The sequence below is a fragment of the Panthera pardus genome, unplaced genomic scaffold (genome assembly GCF_024362965.1).
Source record: "Panthera pardus isolate Hobbes unplaced genomic scaffold, ASM2436296v1 HiC_scaffold_7, whole genome shotgun sequence".
Lineage (NCBI taxonomy): Eukaryota > Metazoa > Chordata > Mammalia > Carnivora > Felidae > Panthera > Panthera pardus.
The window spans coordinates 53149171-53167256 of NW_026527002.1; the positions used below are offsets into that span (position 1 = coordinate 53149171).

The following is an 18086-nucleotide window of genomic DNA, read 5'->3' on the forward strand; positions in this document are numbered from 1 at the left end:
ATGTGTCTGCCCATTTCACACTTGGGCATGAAAGCAGAACTGTGTGTATGGCCAGTGTGTATTCCAAAGGGTCAGCAAAAACTCTTGCTTGCTTAAAGCTGTTTCAAGCTGTTTTCAATACCATGTCGCTTCACAATTACTAATTAAAAAATGAGAATTTGCTTTTGTGACCATTTGAAGAACTCAGAAATGTCTTCATACTTTTTAGTTTCCTGGAGTTTAAGTTCAAAATTTTCAAGATTGCCTGTTGAAGTTCATTGGAGAGAAATGACCTTCACATTAATTTTTCTTTTACTATGAGTCTATTTCATTGTTAGTTAGGTTCCAGGAAAAGCCATGTTCTTCATGCTAGTTTCCTCATTATTTGTGTTGTGGTTTTTCAAGAGATTTAAACTAAGTCAACCCAGATATAAGTAACAAACTTTCAATAACTTGGTGAAGTTTCCAAACTCTCTACCATTTAAATTTTTTTCTAGAAATAAAGCAGTCAGACATTGTCATAATTCCATTACTTGTTATATGCAGCTATACTGAGTTAGAAGTTTGAAATGTTATGGTTATAGCTTCTTACTCTTCATAATCACTAACAGTTATTGAGCACTTATTGTATATCAGGTTCTGAACTAAATATTTTACACTTATTGGCATGTATGATTCTAAAAACAGCTCTGTGATATAGTAATGGTGGGTTGGTTTTATGAATAGCTACAATTATTCACATATCCCTAGTCTTAGTCCATTCAGGCTGCTATAACTAAATACCACAGACTGGGTGGCTTATAAACAACAGAAATTGATTTCTCACAGTTCTGAAGGCTGGAAGTCCTAGATCATGTTCTCTGCTGTTGATAGCTGGCAACTTCTCTCCATGTCCTCACATGGTAGAAGGGGCTAAGGATCTCTCTGCACCCTCTTTTTATAAGGCACTAATCCCATTATGAGGGTTCCACCCTTATGACTTAAGTACCTCCCAAAGGCTATTGTTTCTAATACCACTGTCTTTGGGGGTTAGGATTTCAGCATATGAATTTTGGGGAGATTCATTCAGACCGTAACATTCCTGAATCCATACCATTTAATAATTTCTTTTAACACTGACTCAGGGTTTGGCCATGTAACTTGCTCTGATCAATGGAACAATGGCAAACTTGATGCAGGCAAAGACTTGAAAAAGAGCCTGCATGTTTCTCTTCTTTCTCTTAGACCTCTGCCACCACCAGTGAACAGACCTGGACTAGCTTTCTGGAGAGACATGAGTTATATTGGAGAAGAGCTAAGATATCTAAACACGGACATTCTAACCTACACAGCCCCAACTACCCTTCCAGGTAATTGAGAAGCATGAGTGAGTCTACCTGAGGTCAGCCCAGCTCAGACCAGATTGTGAGTAATAATAAATGCTGATTAGTTCAAACTCTTAAGTTTCGAGGTGATTGATTACTTAGCAATAGCTAACTGATACATGTAGATACTAATATTCTTATTTTGTATATGAGGAAACTGAATTCTAGAAGGATTAAGTAACTTGTTCAAGACTGACTCTAGGTGCGCCTGGGTAGCTCAGCTGGTTAAACCGACTCTTGGTTTTGGTTCAGGTCATGATCTCATGGTTCGTAAGTTTGAGCCCCACATCGGGCTCTGTGCTGACAGTGAGGATCCTGCTTGGGATTCTCTCTCTGTCTCCCTCTCTCTCTGTCCCTCCTGTGCTCTCTTTCTCCCTCTTAAAATAAATGAATAAACTTAAAAAAAAGAAGACTGACTCTAAAGCCCATGAACTTAAACATATGCAATTAAAACACAATTTGTAAAACTTTGAAATGAAATCTTCCACCTAAAAATTGAGACTAGTTCCTGTACACACACACACACACACACACACACACACACACACACACACACCGTATCTCCATTATTAAAGGACCTAAATGAGCATTATGAAATAGATGTAATATAATGGAGCATTAGGTGATCATCATTGATCTGTTAACTTCACATAGGTGACACTATGGACATCTGGGCAGAATAATTTTCCTACGGTACAGGACTCTTTTAGGACTGCAACATGTTTATGGACCTTGTCTCTGTAATGTTCTGCGTGCCCCCATCCCAGTCATAATGACCACTAAAAATGTCCTCATAGTAATTTTGACTATTAATCTTGGCATCTACCTCCTGCCCCAAATTTCCAAACTTCCCTAAATGGGGGATAAGGCTGGGGAGAGATATCACTTCCAGTTGAGAACCACTGTTGGAATTTTTTAAATATTGGAGTTAATACAAAATGCATGTAGTTTTTTTATGTGTATGTACCAATTAAAAATAGCTTAATTTAATTGTTTAGCTTAATAAATTATTATAAAGCAAACATTCTTGACATCAGCATTCAAATAAAGAAGTACTTTGTCTGTCAATCTCAGATACCTCTCCTGTGTTCCTTGTCCCTATTGCAACATCCTCCATCCCCCCAAAAGTAACTACTTCCTAGATTTTATAATAACCACTTCTTAAATTTTTATTTCTTTGTAGTTTTCTCAGCCAAATGTATATACCCCTGGTCAACATAGTTTTGTTTTGACTATACTTAAAAAAATATATGCCTAGGTGACTCCTTTTAATCTAATAGTAACATCTTCTTCCACTTATAATTTATTTGTTGAAGAACGTTGTGTATTTAACTATCAGGGTGAAGAAAATAAATATGTGAAAACACAATTTTTTGTTTGGAAAAAATGGCAATATCATTTTATCAACTTATGCATAATCAACTTATGCATAGTTTATTCAGAGTCTCACTACAATGTGTTGGTGTCGTTTTGGCACAGTTGTGTCTTAAGATAATGATCCCACTGACTTTCTTCAGTTAACATCATGGCCAAAGATGTTAAACATCATGTTAAACAGAGAGGTTAATAATTATTTCTCAAGGAACAGACCCTGATTACTTCCAGGGAAGGTATTAACTTCAGCTCTATTCTACCCATACCTGTCCAAGAATGATATCATCATTTTAGCCATTTATTTTGTACTTTTTCAATCAGGAATGATATAGAAAATGCTTTTGCTTTTTTCAACCCTTTCTTTCTCTTCAGTTTCTGTTTCATGGCTTTATCCTCCCAAATTAGGAAAAAAATCCAAGCCTAGGCATTACTTGGGATCATGATGCTACAGATTAGGCTGCTTTTTTCTGAATTCTATACTTCAAGTTGGAATATTTTAGAATATCAGCTTACAGTATAATAGGGAAGGTAAGAAGCTACTTATCCTTTTGAAGTTGGCAGGTAAGTTGATTGCCTAGAAATCTGAGTGCTATTCAAAACTAACAAAATTTGCTTTTTGATTATAATAGCAATACGTAATCACAGAAGACTTTGGGAGAAAGCAGAAAAGTACAAAGAAAACTAGTAAAAATTAGAGAATGATGTCTTGTTGACAGAGTCTATTTTCCTCATTTTAATTTTAAGACCATATGTTTAGCTGTTATTTTCAGGGACAGAACACCAGTGCCATTGCCCAGATAGTGTTTTGTTAGCTCTGCACCAATGCTGACTGCCTGTCTAGACTGGTGTGTTTTCCTCTCTCCTAGCACGTCACTGCACTCAAGATTAACAACTGTGAGGGCCACCCATCATGTGAACTCATCTGCAACTTGGTTTTGTCTATAATCTTGCATGGGACTCTCTTCTATCCCTCTCTATAACATCCATTCCTAGATGAGCATTCCTCCAAAGTGAGCAGACTAGTGTGATAGGTGGCTCCAGTCTGAATGGTCAGTTAGGATGTAAAATAACACTAACTTCATTAATTTACAGCCCAGGCTAAAACTATTCCTCACTAGCTCTCACCTAAGCCTTCTTTATCTATAGTCAAGAAAGATCTGATCGTTAAGAGATTTTATAAACTTCACTCCATCTTTATTTTCCATGTGATTTCTTAGCTTCCTAGGTCTCTGAGGAAGAATTTAACTTCCCCTAGGGAATACTGTTAGTATGATATGATAATTAATAATGAATAACTTGTACCTGGCACAGTGAAAACTCAAACTCAATGGGAATGTTAGCAAATAAAACAATTAGTAGTAGAAATTTTAAGTTGGAGGATCCATGTCTCATCCAAATGAATATTTTCAAATATATAGTTAGAAATACATAAACAGGGGTGCCTGGGTGGGTCAGTCAGTTAAGTGTCTGACTTTGGTTCAGGTTATGATCTCATGGTTCATGAGTTTAAGCCCTGCGTCAGGCTCTGTGCAGACAGCTCAGGGTCTAGAGACTGCTTCAGATTCTTTGTCTAACCGCCCCCCCCCCCCCCCCACTCTCTCTGTCCCTCCCCTGCTCACCCTCTGTCTCTCAAAAATTAAAATTAAAAAATTTTTTAAAAAGAGCATAAAAAGCTCAATTAAAAAAAGAAATACATAAACATATTTATGAAAATACAAGAGCATTTAATTAGCTAAAAGATATATTATCTATCTTTCTAAATAGCTTGAATTATCCTGGAGAGTCATTGCCAAAGCTGGAAAACTCCAGTGGTCTGTATGCTTTCAACTTTACTCAGAAGACAAACATGACTTTACCTGCTTCTTCTCCAATAATCCATGGTACCCAACAGATTTGTTTTAGGTTTAGAATTAATTAATAGGTTTAGAATTAATTTAATTTAGCTACTGAGTTGTACATTCTTTGAGAGTAAGAATGCACTTTACTCACCTATCTAGTGAGCTCCTAACAGAAGACCTAATAATAGCTAAGTTTTTAATAAATATTTAGTGAATGAGAGAACCCATGTATTTAGTTAGAGTAACATTGGAGGTTAAATCTGCTTTCTGTCCCTAAGAAAATTTGGGGTACAAAAGTGAATTCATTTTAGGAATTATTGCAAGTCCATGAATATAATCTGAATGGTAATCTGGAAAAAAGCTAGAACAATAATCCTGAAGACAAAACATATCTAAATTCATTCATTTATTAATATACTCAGCACTACCGTGTTCCAGGTGTTGTATTAGGCAACAGGAATATAGCAATGTGAAAGACTGATGGGGTTCCTGCTTTTATGCAACTTAAAAGTCTAATGAAGGACACAAGTAAATTGTTAATTTTAAGACTATACAATCAATGTTATGATAGAGCCTATGCATAGCCTAAACCAGTGGTTCTCAAATTTAGCAGGCATCAGAATCATTCAAAGGCTTTTCACAACACAGGCCGCTGGGCCCATCCCCAGAGTTTCTGATTCTGTATGTCTTGGATGAAGCCTTAGGATTTGCATTGCAAGTTCTCCGGTGATGCTAATGCTGCTGGTCCAGGAATCACTTTAAAAACCATTGGTTTAGGGGTGTGGAGGTGGCTCAGTCAGTTGAGCATCTGACTCAATTTTGGCTCGGGTCATGATCTCGAGGTTCTTGGATAGAGCCCTGCCTTGGGCTCCAGGCCGACAACACAGAGCCTACTTGGGATTCTCTCTTTCTTTGTCTCTCTGCCTCTCCCCCACTTGCGTGTGCTCTCTCCATCTCTGTCTTTCTCTCTTTCTCAAAACAAATAAACATTAAAAAATAAATAAAAAAAAGAACCATTGCTTTAGATTAAAGGAGCAATAGGGCAGGCTAAGCTAAACTTTGTGACCTCATTAGTTCAATGATAACTTGAGGGAAGATAATTCATTGAAATGTTAGTTTGTATAGTTACATTTCTTCCTTCTTGCCTATTCAAGGAGAAAGCTTGAGCTTTAGCAATTTCTTCCCACATGTAAATTTTTCAGAGTATACAAGAGAAGTTCTTTGAACTCAAGTCTCTTTTATAAACACCTATACTCAATTTTAAAGTTTTATGCCAGGTGTCCTTTGCAAGAAGAGGGGAATAGAGGCCCCTCTGAGATACAGAAGAAAGAAAATATTTTGGTTAGACTGGACAGAAATCTGAAGTCTATGATCAGAGGGGAAGCTTCCTTATTTTATAATCATGTCCTAGAGACATGGCAGAACCTCTGAAAATGGATCATCAAGCAAGAATGATCCTGGTATGAGGCCTCCCAGCCTTGCCAGGGATTGGCATACCCTGCGCAAGGGACACAGAAGCAGGAGAGCCATAAGACTTAGAGGAAGCTATGGAAAGGGACATACAGAGATTCTGAGTGATGACTAAGGAACTCCTCTCACCCCCACCCTCAATAATGTGGTGCTGTGTAACACTTTGGGCCTTTTAAAGTCCTGGAGGAGGGAAGCAACATAATCAACAGAATGGATTTCTTGCCAGAACACAAAGGAGGCTTGGATAAGGATTCAAATAAATTTAATGAACAATGAATAAGTGTTATTTCTTACACATCTTTGTTTGTGAATTCAGATTTATACTTGCCTCTCTTGGATGATATGTCAATTGTAAAATTATTTTAAAAGAAATTGTGAATCCAGGAAACCAACACTTCTATACATTTTCTGTGAGTTTCCATGAAGGCTAATAAAAACCTTCATATTTAACATGTGCTCAAGAAATATTTGTTATATTGACATGACTCTATTGGAGTATTTCTAAATAACTCAAGTGTGTCAATGCTAAATGTTCAGTTTAGGATAAAGGACACAGTATATTGTAAGTGAGCCAATGTAGTGCTATGGTTAGGGAATAGGTTCAGGAATCACCTGCTTAGATTCAAGTAATACCATTTGGTAATTAAATGACCTTGGACAAGTTAAGCTAAATGTTCTGCAACCAGTCCCACATTTGAAAAATGTGTATAATAGTAAGCCTCTCAGGGTTGTTTTGAGGATTCAATGAATTAATTCTTTGGATTTTAAAATGTAAGAACTCAACATTAATGATAATTTATTGGATATATCCAGTTTGCATGGCTGGGCATTTCCTGAATGAGTTTCAAATAAACATAACTGTGCCTTTTAGGGTGCATTAGTTTTAGAGGCTTAGAATGAAGAAACTTTCGAAAAGCCTAGAATTTGTTGTTATTGTTATTAAACTGTGATCTGTTTTGAAGCGTAATTAACTGATGTTCTGTAAAGTATTCAGTGCATTAACAGTGACAGTTTTAACATTAAGCCAGAAGCACTCTCAAGATATTTAAACATTAACTAACTTGATTGTCTTTAAACTTCAATGTTGTTTTTATTCATTTTTGTCTTTCATAACTTAGCTTATATGTATATATATATTTATTTATTTATGGCACCCACACGTATTCCAAGTGTGGTCCTTTGTAACATTACATTGGAGAATAACAAAGGGATGGTGTCTTGGTTATTTCATCCTATTAAACATCTGTACATTTCATTTTAGCTTATGTTATAGCTGGCTTTCTCAGTTACAGGCATACAGCATATCCTTTCCCCACATAAGCTCTGTTTCTTGTAACTCACCATCTCCTATTTGATTCCTTAATTCCACTGGCAATTTGGAGCAGCCTGCTTACTCATGTTGTGTCTGCAGCTCTGGAATCTTAGCCCTTGAGTCATGTAATTTCGGAAATCTTTGCTTTCTGCCTTATGTATTAACAGCAATCAGGCAGCCCCTTAAGACCTTCCTGGAAAAATCCCAAAATACTTCATTTTTTATTTTGTATTTAGTTGGAAGGGATTCCAGTTAAGTTAGCCTTGGTTTCCTAATTCTGACTGGCCACCCAATTGACGACAGCCTGACCTCTAGTTTGGCAAATCAGCACCCTTGGTGGAACTCTGTGGATTTCCTAAACGTCATACAATCATTTTGTGATATCGAGGTTCCAAAATCACTATTTTTTTTATTACAGGAAAACCTTTTATGAAACCAATATTTAGTACTAGTAATTACGTTCCTTCTTATTTAGCTTATCAATGACAGATTGGGTTCCAAAGTAGAAAAAAAGTAAGGATTAAAGCTTTATTAAATAAGTATATTTTAATGAAACATTAATAATTGAAGATTAGAGTTTATAGAATATTTATAATAATAATAAATATATATAAATATATAAAAATATATTTATATAAATAAATATGTAATAATAAATATAGAATATTTATTAATACATTTATTCAATAACTTATTAACCTATTACATGCAAGATATGTTACTACTCTTGTGAAAGCAAGAGCAACTATGACCCATTTTCTGTCCATAAGAAGCTTAGAGTCTAGGTTGAAAGGCAGAAAAACGAACATAATTTCAATGCAGTTAAGTGCTATGTCAAGGGTAAGTACTGAGTATGATGACAGCAAAAAGGAGGGGGCCTCCTAGAGGAGGTTATATCTAAATTATGATAAGAAGGAGAAAAATAATTTAGCCAGGAAGAGAGGGATGCATTTTGCGCATTCTAGGCAAAGAAAACAATTATACAAGGAGTTGGATTATTCCAGCCAGTGATGGACTTGTCTTAGAAGGTCTTACCTACTGTGCTAATTATAAGAGACTGTAAATATGGCCACAAATTCTTCCCCTCTTTGTATCCAAGCCCTTACAATGTGATGTTACAGACCCTCCCATAAAGAGGTGAAATATATTTCTTTCCCTTTTGAATCTGAGTAGGGCATGTGACTTGCTCTGGCTAACGGGACCTAAGCAAATATGATACTAGCAGAGACTTGACTGGTGCTTGTACATTGGAGCCTGACCTCTTGCTAAGCTTGACCCTTGAGACCACCATATTTTATGAGTCTGAGCTAGCCTGTTGTGGGAAAGAGAGATCACATGGAGGAGAACTGAGGCGTCATGACTGACAGACTGCCAACGGTCAGATATGTAAGGGAAGCCATCTGTAGGAAGCAAACTAAGCCTCCTCCCCCAAAGATATCCAATCCTAATCTCAGAACCTATGAATATGTCACCTTACATGGCAAAAGAGACTATGAAGATGTGATTAAGTTAAGGATTTTGAAATGAGGAGACTATTCTGAATTATCTGGTCGGCTCATTGTAATCACAAGGGTCCTTATCAAAAGGAAACAGGAGGTACAGCCTTAGAGAAGGAGATGTGAAAATAGAAGCAAGGATAGAAGTCACAGAAAGATCTGAAGATGTTTTACTGCTGACTTTGAAAACGGAAAGTGGAGCCATGGTACAAGGAATGCAGGCAGCCTCTAGAATCTGGAAAAGGCAGGGAAACAGATTCTTCTCTAGAGCCTCCAGAAGGAAAGCAGTCTTGCTGACACCTTGCTTTCAGCCTACTCAAGACTTCTGACTTTCAGAATTGTAAAATAATGAACTTGTAGTGTTTAAATACATTTTAGTGTTAAATACATTTAGTTAAATACATTTGTAGTGTTTAAATACATTAAATACATTAAATATGTTACAGTGGCGATAGGAAAAACTAACAGAGCAAGCTACATTGTCTAGGGGCCAGACAACCTGCTAGCAGACCACAGCTGCCTGGCTGAGCCCAGCCGAGATCAGTCAAGCTGTGACACACCAGAAGAACCACCCAGACTACTCAGGGATCATGAATGATAATGAGCAGTTGTTTTCAGTCACCAGGTTTTTGAGTGATTTCGTACACAAGAACAGCTAACTGATACACTGATCTAGAAATTTAAAATAAAAAATAAATGAAGCAAAATGTTTACATTAAGCTACTTAAAAATAGTTATTTCCTTAACTTTCTTAGGGACTTATGTGGGTAGCTCTCTAAAGCAAAAATTCACCATTCCTGCCTCTGAGTTCCCAGTCTGCTCTAGTTCCTACCCTTCCTAAGTTTGGTGGCTCACCTCTTTGGATTTCTATTTTTTCTTCAGTCACCTTTCAATACAGTTCCCTTCTTTCTTAAACAAGCCAGGGCTAGTTTCTGTTACTGCCTGACTGTGAGCTCTGTAAATGCAACTTGAGAATTCCTTCTCATTACCAACCTGTTACAAATTTGTTAGATACCCTGATGTTTGGGAAGCATGATAGGAAAGACATTCACTCATCTTTAGACTTATCTTTCATTTTTTTTTTTTTCTGGCATTTTGTAGGCACTTAAAAAGAAAGTGATATTGAGTATTATTTCATTGCAACAAATAAACATGAACCTAGAGCTGCTTACAGAGAGCCTCCATGCCTTACTTGTCTCACTCTCTACTCAGCTCAGACTAAATCATCCCTTTGGAATGCCATGAGAAGACATTCTATCCTTTGTTAAGGGATTTGACTGACCACAATTATATTATTATGCCTATGTGTGTTGAAAAATTCCAGGGAAAGTTAGAAAGAATCACATGGGATTTTGGCTTCAATCAAATGAAACCAGTTTGGAATGAAAAAGCAAAGATACTTTGTCTGAGCAATGAAAGAAATTTCACAACTATTAAAAGTATCAGTTTTACTGCAAACTTTTTCTTTCCTTGAATATCCTTATAAATTGTACTTACAGTGGCGTAAGTGTACAATTTTTAGAGGATGAATAAGGATCTTGGTGTTGCAAAATGTCACTTCTGTTACATGGTATCCAGCTTCTTTCAGTGTCTAAGATTATGTATTGGATCAATTTCCTACAGTATATGTAAATATTTTTTTGCCACTTCTATTATACATGCTTGCTCAGTTTGGGTTCTCTGGTCATCAGTTCTATGGTACTGTCATCAGAATCATTAATTTTCTGCCTCCTTTTTCTTCCTCTGCCCCCACCAGTCATTCCCTAACCCTTAATGAATTCAAGACCTAGCTTCCCTGTTTTACCACTTAGGCTACTGAACATTGTAGAAATAAAATTGTATAACCACAAACTGGAACTACTACAAGTTTAGTATTTTAAAGTCTAGCTGGACTCTCAGTGCCACTTGGCAATCCTTTTACTTGATGCTGGTTAGTAGCCTGAACTCTTTCTTTTTGCATCCATAACTTTGCCTCAGTCTTGACAAAGGAAATAGGACTGTCAGACGCTAATAATTTCCCTTCCCTACATTATAAAACTGCCCAAAGTAACATCCATCCTTCTTTTTTTTGTATGAAGGGAAAATGCGTTGATATTCATCAGCTGTATGCTATATGTCTCCAGCCAAGCCTCCTCCCTGAACTCCAGACTCATACTTATCGTGTACTAAACATTTCCACTAGATATCAAACAGGCTTCTTAAATGTAACATATTCGGAACAATACTCCTGATCTTCCTTGCCAAATCCTGCTTTTCCATTATATTCCCCATGCCAGTTAGTGGTGACCATACTTCTAGTTGTTAAGGTCCCAAATTTTGAAGTCCTCCTTGGCACCCAAGTTACTGTAATCTTTTGTTGGGTTATTGCAATAACTCTAATTTTTTTCTCTTTCATCTCCCTTGTGGCCTCACAGATTGTTCTCAACACTGCAGCTGGAGTCATTCATTATACTAAAAATGTAAATCAGATCACAGTTTCTGCTTCAAACTCTCCATTGTCTTCCCATTTTATCCCAAGCAGAAGCCCAAGTTTTTACAGTGGCCCATAATGCTCTATACCAACAGGCTCACCATTGCCTCTTTGACCTCATGGCTGACTACTCCCCTCACTCATCTACCTCCTTGCCCTTCCTTGAATAGGATGGATTTGTTTTGGCCTTAGGCCTTTGCATTTGTTGCTCTTTGCCTGCAACAGACTTCCCCAGGTAATTTGCATGCCTTTCCTTTTACTTCGTTCAGGTTGTTGTTGAAATATTTTTTTTCTCCATGAGCTTTTTTCTGATCACTTTGTTTAAAACTATCCTGGGGCACCTGGGTGGCTCAGTCAGTTAAGCATCCAACTTCAGCTCAGGTCATGATCTCACCGTTCATGAGTTGGAGCCCCACGTCAGGCTCTGTGCTGACAGCTCAGAGCCTGGAGCCTGCTTCGGATTCTGTGTCTCCCTCTCTCTGCTCCTCCCCTGCTCATGCTCTCTCTCTCTCTCAAAAATAAATAAACATCAAAAAAATTTAAAAAAAATCCCCAACTACCTAATCCCACTGACCACTCTCTAGCTCCCTTTTGTGTCTTACTTTTCTCCACTGTGCTTACTATGATAAAACATTTTATATATTCACTTCTTTTGTTCATTGTCTCTTCCACCAGAATGTAAGCATTAAACAAGGGATTTTTTTTATTTGTTTACTGCTATATTTCCCAATGTTTATGATATTGCTTGGCACATAATAGAAGCTCAATAAATATTTGTTGAATGAAGTGATTTTTTACTTGCTAAGGAACTTCTGTGTTTATATACTGAATCCAATTTCTACTGTCTTTGTTAAAGAATTCATTCATCATCTATTCTCATATTTTCCTGCATTTTTCCTCTTTCCTTCTCATCTAAATCAATGCTTTCAACTATATAATTATATATATAGTTAAATATCACTAATATTAAAAAAAATCTACCCTGTGGTTTCTCGTTCAGGCTGACTTTTTATGAGATTTATAATAAGAAAACACAAAATGAAATAAACACATTGTAGGAAAGATAAGATAGGATGGAGATCAAAAATGAATTTTTAAAAGATGTCTGAAAATTGGAAAAAGAATGGGAGCAAGTTGAAAGATGAAATTGAATTTGAGGGCAACTATGGCTCAGAAAACATGGAAGAAAGAGCCTGAGTGTGTGTGTGTGTGTGTGTGTGTGTGTGTGTGTGTGTGTATGTTTGAGAAACTGTTAGCTAATCTTCCTGGTGATGCCCAGAAAGCATTTTGACTCCCAACTGACAGGGAGAAAAGGCAGAATGAGAAGTGAAGCTAACAACTCAATCTGCTTTATTTCCTCTAACTTGGCCCATGTCTAGTTTCTCTAATGATTCTGTGTTTGGTGGTCTTTTGAGGGAGAAGAATAAGGGGATTTCTTAATGAGTAGGAGAAGAATAAGGGGATTTCTTAATGAGTAGCAAAAAATGGGGGAAATTTTAATTCGATTGGATGTTTAAAATGCAACTTGTATCCTAATCATCATACCTTTGTTTCTGCTGTTGTCATCTTGGAAGACCTCTTATCCAGTTTTTATATATCCTGATTTTAAGAAAATAAACAAGCCCCACTCCCTCCACAGACTTTGATGAAATCCCTGGCCCACTCACAGCTGTCTGACTCCCTTACATATATCATTTGTTCATCACATTTAGCCCCATTTTATACTGTATAGTCTAATAATTGAGAACACGGAAATTAGTAGTTTATTGCATGCCATTAAGCAGAATATATTTTAATAATTACTATAGGTTTTCAGTATATGTTTATTTATTGGTAGCAATTTATGAAAGAACATCGATTTTCCCTTAACCTAAAATTTCCTGTAAGATCTTGTACTTTCTTCTTCTTTTCAAAACTAAATCTACATTCAATAATAGTGTGGTTTCCATTCCCATAGCTCCTTTATTCCTTAAACCTCTATAAATTGCTTTAATCCCTCTATTCTGCTAACACTACTCTCATTGGGCTACAGAGTAACTTCTTAGTTGCCAGGGGAAAATATACATTTCAGTTCTGATTTTTCTTGATCAATTCAACATCAACATCTTGACCACTTCTTGAGTCTTGAGTCCTCTTGAAATTTCTTGAATCTTCTCTGTTGGATTCCAGAAAAGTGTCCTTCCTGGCTCACCTCCCACCTGTGAACATTTCTTCTCAGTTTTCCTCATAGGCATAAGTATCCAAGACCTTTTGTAGATCTTTTACTCCATAGCTGGTTAGTATTATGTACCAGAAATACAATTTATGATGAATTATCCAGTAAGCAGGGCTACTATCATATTTAATGGGAAATGTTCTTAAGATTTGAAATCTGTAGACAAGTGTAACAGATCAAATAATATATCCTAAGGGAAAGAACATTGGGATAAAAGCATAGTTTTGAACATCAAGAATTGTGAGAAAAAGTTTCTGTGGGGAAGTTAAAAGACATTTTTTTGTGTGTTCACAGGTACAATTATAAAGAACGCTTCCAAAGCCAACACTTTCTAGCCATTGCTAGAAAAAAAAATTTAATACAGTTCTTAGAGAACTCATCTCCACAGAAATTCTCTCTTACTCCCCTATGCTCCCCCAAACACTGCTCTGTAGAATAGATGCATTAATAATGCATCAATTATACATCATTTTGAGGTGCTGGTAGGAGTAGGAAGTGCCCTTATTTCCCACTCCTCTTGTCCTTAGGGGGAATTTTTTTTCCCTCTCAGTCCCTTTACCCTCTGTTTCCTAGGAGATGCAGAGTGATTTAGAGCTTAGTGAGTTTTATAGGAGGACCTGACAAGTTAGTCCCCTCCTTCCCCCTTGAACCTTTGGGGTCTGCCTGCCTACAGAGAATCTGCACTAGTAGATCATGAGGAAAGCATAGTGGTATAAGTCCCAAACTTGCTTTTTATTTGCAATGAGTAGGTGAGAGCACTTACTTAATTCTAGGGGCTCAGAATCAGTAAGTCCATCGTTGCCACATGTTGTCTAAGAGCCCTGTTTTGGTCCCTATCTGCTTCCTTCTTCTGTTTATCTCAATGAACATTTTGTTCATTTTTTGAACATCTCCTCATTCAGGAGGGGAAAACAAGGAAGTTGTTAATAGTCCCTCAAGCTCTAGTATTATCTTCCAATAGAGTCTCGCCTTATTATTGTGATACCATGCACAGTGAAAACTATCATTTCACTGACATATTATTCTACCTGGCAGTAGCTTCAAATAGAAATCTTTCTATGATTTTCTTCTCTGATGATGAGTGATGTTGAGCACCTTTTCATGTGTCTGTTAGCCATCTGGATGTCTTCTTTGGAAAAATGTCTATCCATGTCTTCTGCTCATTTCTTCACTAGATTATTTGTTTTTTGGGTGTTGAGTTTGATAAGTTTTTTTTTTTTATAGATTTTGGATACTAACCCTTTATCTGATAATGTCATTTGCAAACATCTTCTCCCATTCAGTCGGTTGCCTTTTAGTTTTGTTGTTTTCTTTGTTGTACAGAAGGCTTTTATCTTGATGAGGTCCTAATAGTTCATTTTTGCTTTTTTATCTTGATGAGGTTCAATATGGAGACATGTCAAGTAAGAAGTTGCTGTGGCCAAAATATAGACACTTTGGGGATTATTTCATGATTTCATGCTTCCAAAGAAACAAAAGTACAGCCCCATCTGACATATTCACCATATTCATCTCATAGTAGTGGATTCAGCTAGAATTCCTGTGGCCATGTATTTTTGTTCCTCATTTTTGTCATGTAGATAACAAAAAAATTTCTATGATATAACAAAGTAGCAGAAGACTAGAAATATGTGCAAGAAAAATCCTGCTTTCTTCATTGGAAAACTAAATTAAATCTTGTCTAATATCATATTGTTCTCATTTCTAGGGTTTTCTTAAATCAAATCTGAGTGAAAACCAATTTTCTCCAAACTCTAGAACTTTATTTTTCTGAAACCATTTATTAAAAAAACAAAAAAAAACCCTTTGAAATTAGGCTCAGAATCCATGACAAATGAAAATCCTTTCCTTTGGGGTTTTCACTGCTACATAATAGTCATAAAATGCATTTTATAGGATTTACTTGAGGATATTAAAATGTTATAGGCTTTCATAGACAGTTCCAATCAGCATCTCTGATTTATATGTAAGGGAAACCTTGAGTCATTCCGGGTTAGAAGGAAAATGCCTGGAACACTTAAAAACTGAAATTCTAAGGTTATACTCCTGAGCCATACTAGGTCCAGTCAGCTTAATTTAGCAAAAGTTTACAGGGTAACTACCATGTATGAAGCATGGTGTTAGAAGCTGGGGGATTCAAAGATTAACCAGACCTGGTCCTTGTCCCTGAGATTCTTACTCATAAATGGGAGAGACAGATGTGAATTCAACCAACCAGCTGATCCTCCTCTTCTGAGGTACCAGAATCAAGCAGGCTAGATTTGAGCCAAATGGATTAATGCTAAGTTTGGGTTTTTAAAGTCTGGATCTTGATCTGGTAAGTGCTCTAAAGTATCCAAGACTGGGCAGAATTAGTTGATAAACAAAAACAAAAAACAAACCACTACCACCACCACCAACAACAACAAAACAGTCTTTGGAGAATTCTAAGGTCTCTTACTTCCAGGCTTTAGAAATAGAATTTATTCTTCGTATATTAAAATCTAAAGGACCAGGAGTCTGGTAGACAGTAGGACCAAATAGAGAATAAGAACAAGGCAAGAGGAAAATGAGAGAACCCAAAATCTTGCAGAGAGCAGGCTGGCCAGCTTGTGACTCATTTCTGGTGGCTGCTGGCCATGTAAATTGGGAGCTAACAGCCTGAGTTGGGAGAACACCAGCCAAGCACTAGATCATCATAGTGTAGTGGGAGGAGGACAGGGATTTCAGCAAATCACATAAGCTGGTTGTCATTTTCATCAAGTTCAGTTTTTAAAACTGGTGCATGGGGGCTTTCCGTAGAAGAAATAAGGTTATGTAGAGGTGGGCTACCTAAAATAAGCAAGAATATTAGCATATCCATACACTTTTTGGGATTTCTACATTTGCTTTCTTGTATGTCATATTTTTACCTGTATCTCTGGGGTTGAGTGAGACAAGCCCCACTTCAAACCATTAGGAATGAGAAGGATACATGGTTCTCCAAAAGGAATACTGGGTACTATTTCAAAATTTAAGGGGAACAGATTTCAGACTGGCAAAAATAGATGTCCTGCACAAAGAGGAAAGTCAGAATATCAAATGCGACTGAAGACAAGGATTATGAGGAATAAAGAAGACCTCTGAATTTGTCAATAATCACGAATGTGATAAAAGCAGCAGGAGGTAGGAAAGCTTTGCAGCCGAGCAGATATCAATCTGAATCTTGGTTCTGCCTCTTAGCAGTTTTGTAATTTCTGAAGTTATTTGAGCCTCAATGGTAAAGCCAAAATTATGATTCATACACAATAACTTGAATATGGAAGATTACAGTCTACCCCCCAACCCTGGTATATTGGTAGTTATTATTATTATCAACAAACCAAAAAAATAAAGAATGGAAAGGAAATAAAAATAATAAGTTTTTAGTTCTGATGTAAGAAGGGTAATCAAATGAAAGAAAATAGATGATAGCTAGATGGTGGCATCAAGTTAAACTTGTTTTTACCACCTTCCTCTCCCCACATCAAGATAGGGCAGATCTGTGAGGCTTGGTAGAAATAGCCAACTGAAGAAAAGATTACAGAGGAAGGAGATAAATGAGGGAAATTAACAAGTCACTTAAATAATGTTAAGAGAAGGCTATTTCTCTTCCAAAATTAAAGATTAAGACAAGATGACAGCCACTTGTTACCTTCATAGGCTGTCTCGGGTATTAATTCTTCTGTAAAGTTCTCCTTGATGCCTCTAGCTAGGCCCAGTAACTCCTCCCTCTAGCCCTCGATGCCCTTGACATATCCTTCACCATAGCCTTTACCACACTGTAAGGTGACATTCAACTTATACATGTCTTTCTATCATGTTGTAAACTTTGACACTGGTCTCCATGCTGAGCACAGTTCTTAATTTCTATTCCCTACTCACTAAATGTTATTTGAATGAATGTATGAATAAACACAAGTAATTGCTTTCCTTTTCTCCTAAAAACAATACTACTACTACTACTGACTTTAATCTCTTGGGTGATTTGATAGAGAAGATTAGTGTCTGGCCAATTGTTTATAGACTGGGACATATGAAAGACAACCCTGTCTTAATAAACTTGAAGGTTAAGGTTTCATCTGTAGAATGCACCCAGAAGAGCCATTGTCGTCCTTCTTCCTGAGCTGCAAGTTTACAAGTCTCTCTCCTTATTTTACTATGCAATCCTCCAGGCTAGAAGCCAAATATTATTCATCTTGGTATATAGTCCCCTAAATTTCACTCACACCCTCAACTCCATAGCAGAAACTTCATTCAGTCCCTGACACTTAGAGAAATTCTGTAAATGTTTGGGTAATCAATAAACTAGTACAACCCAGGTAAGTGAGATTTAAACAATGCCTAGAGTGGTATTATTTAAATGTACAGTTAAATAGTTGTGCCTCTATTGCAGAGCATTTGTTTATAAAATGATTTAAGCACATCATTCACACATCATAAAACTGCCCCCTTTTAATCCCTTTGTTATATTACATGGTGAAACAGTTAGCTGTGATACCCCCATTGAGAGTATTTAGTGTAGATAACCTAGTTCAGTGGGAGAAGAGAACGGATTTTAACTGTTACTT

The 18086-nt window shown here is 36.7% G+C and overlaps 1 long non-coding RNA gene across 1 annotated transcript in view; it reads left to right on the top strand.

Annotated features, from left to right (window-relative positions):
* The window catches only part of LOC109277933 (uncharacterized), a 176423-nt gene that overhangs the window by 23861 nt on the left and 134476 nt on the right, over positions 1 to 18086 (top strand). The window lies entirely within an intron of this gene.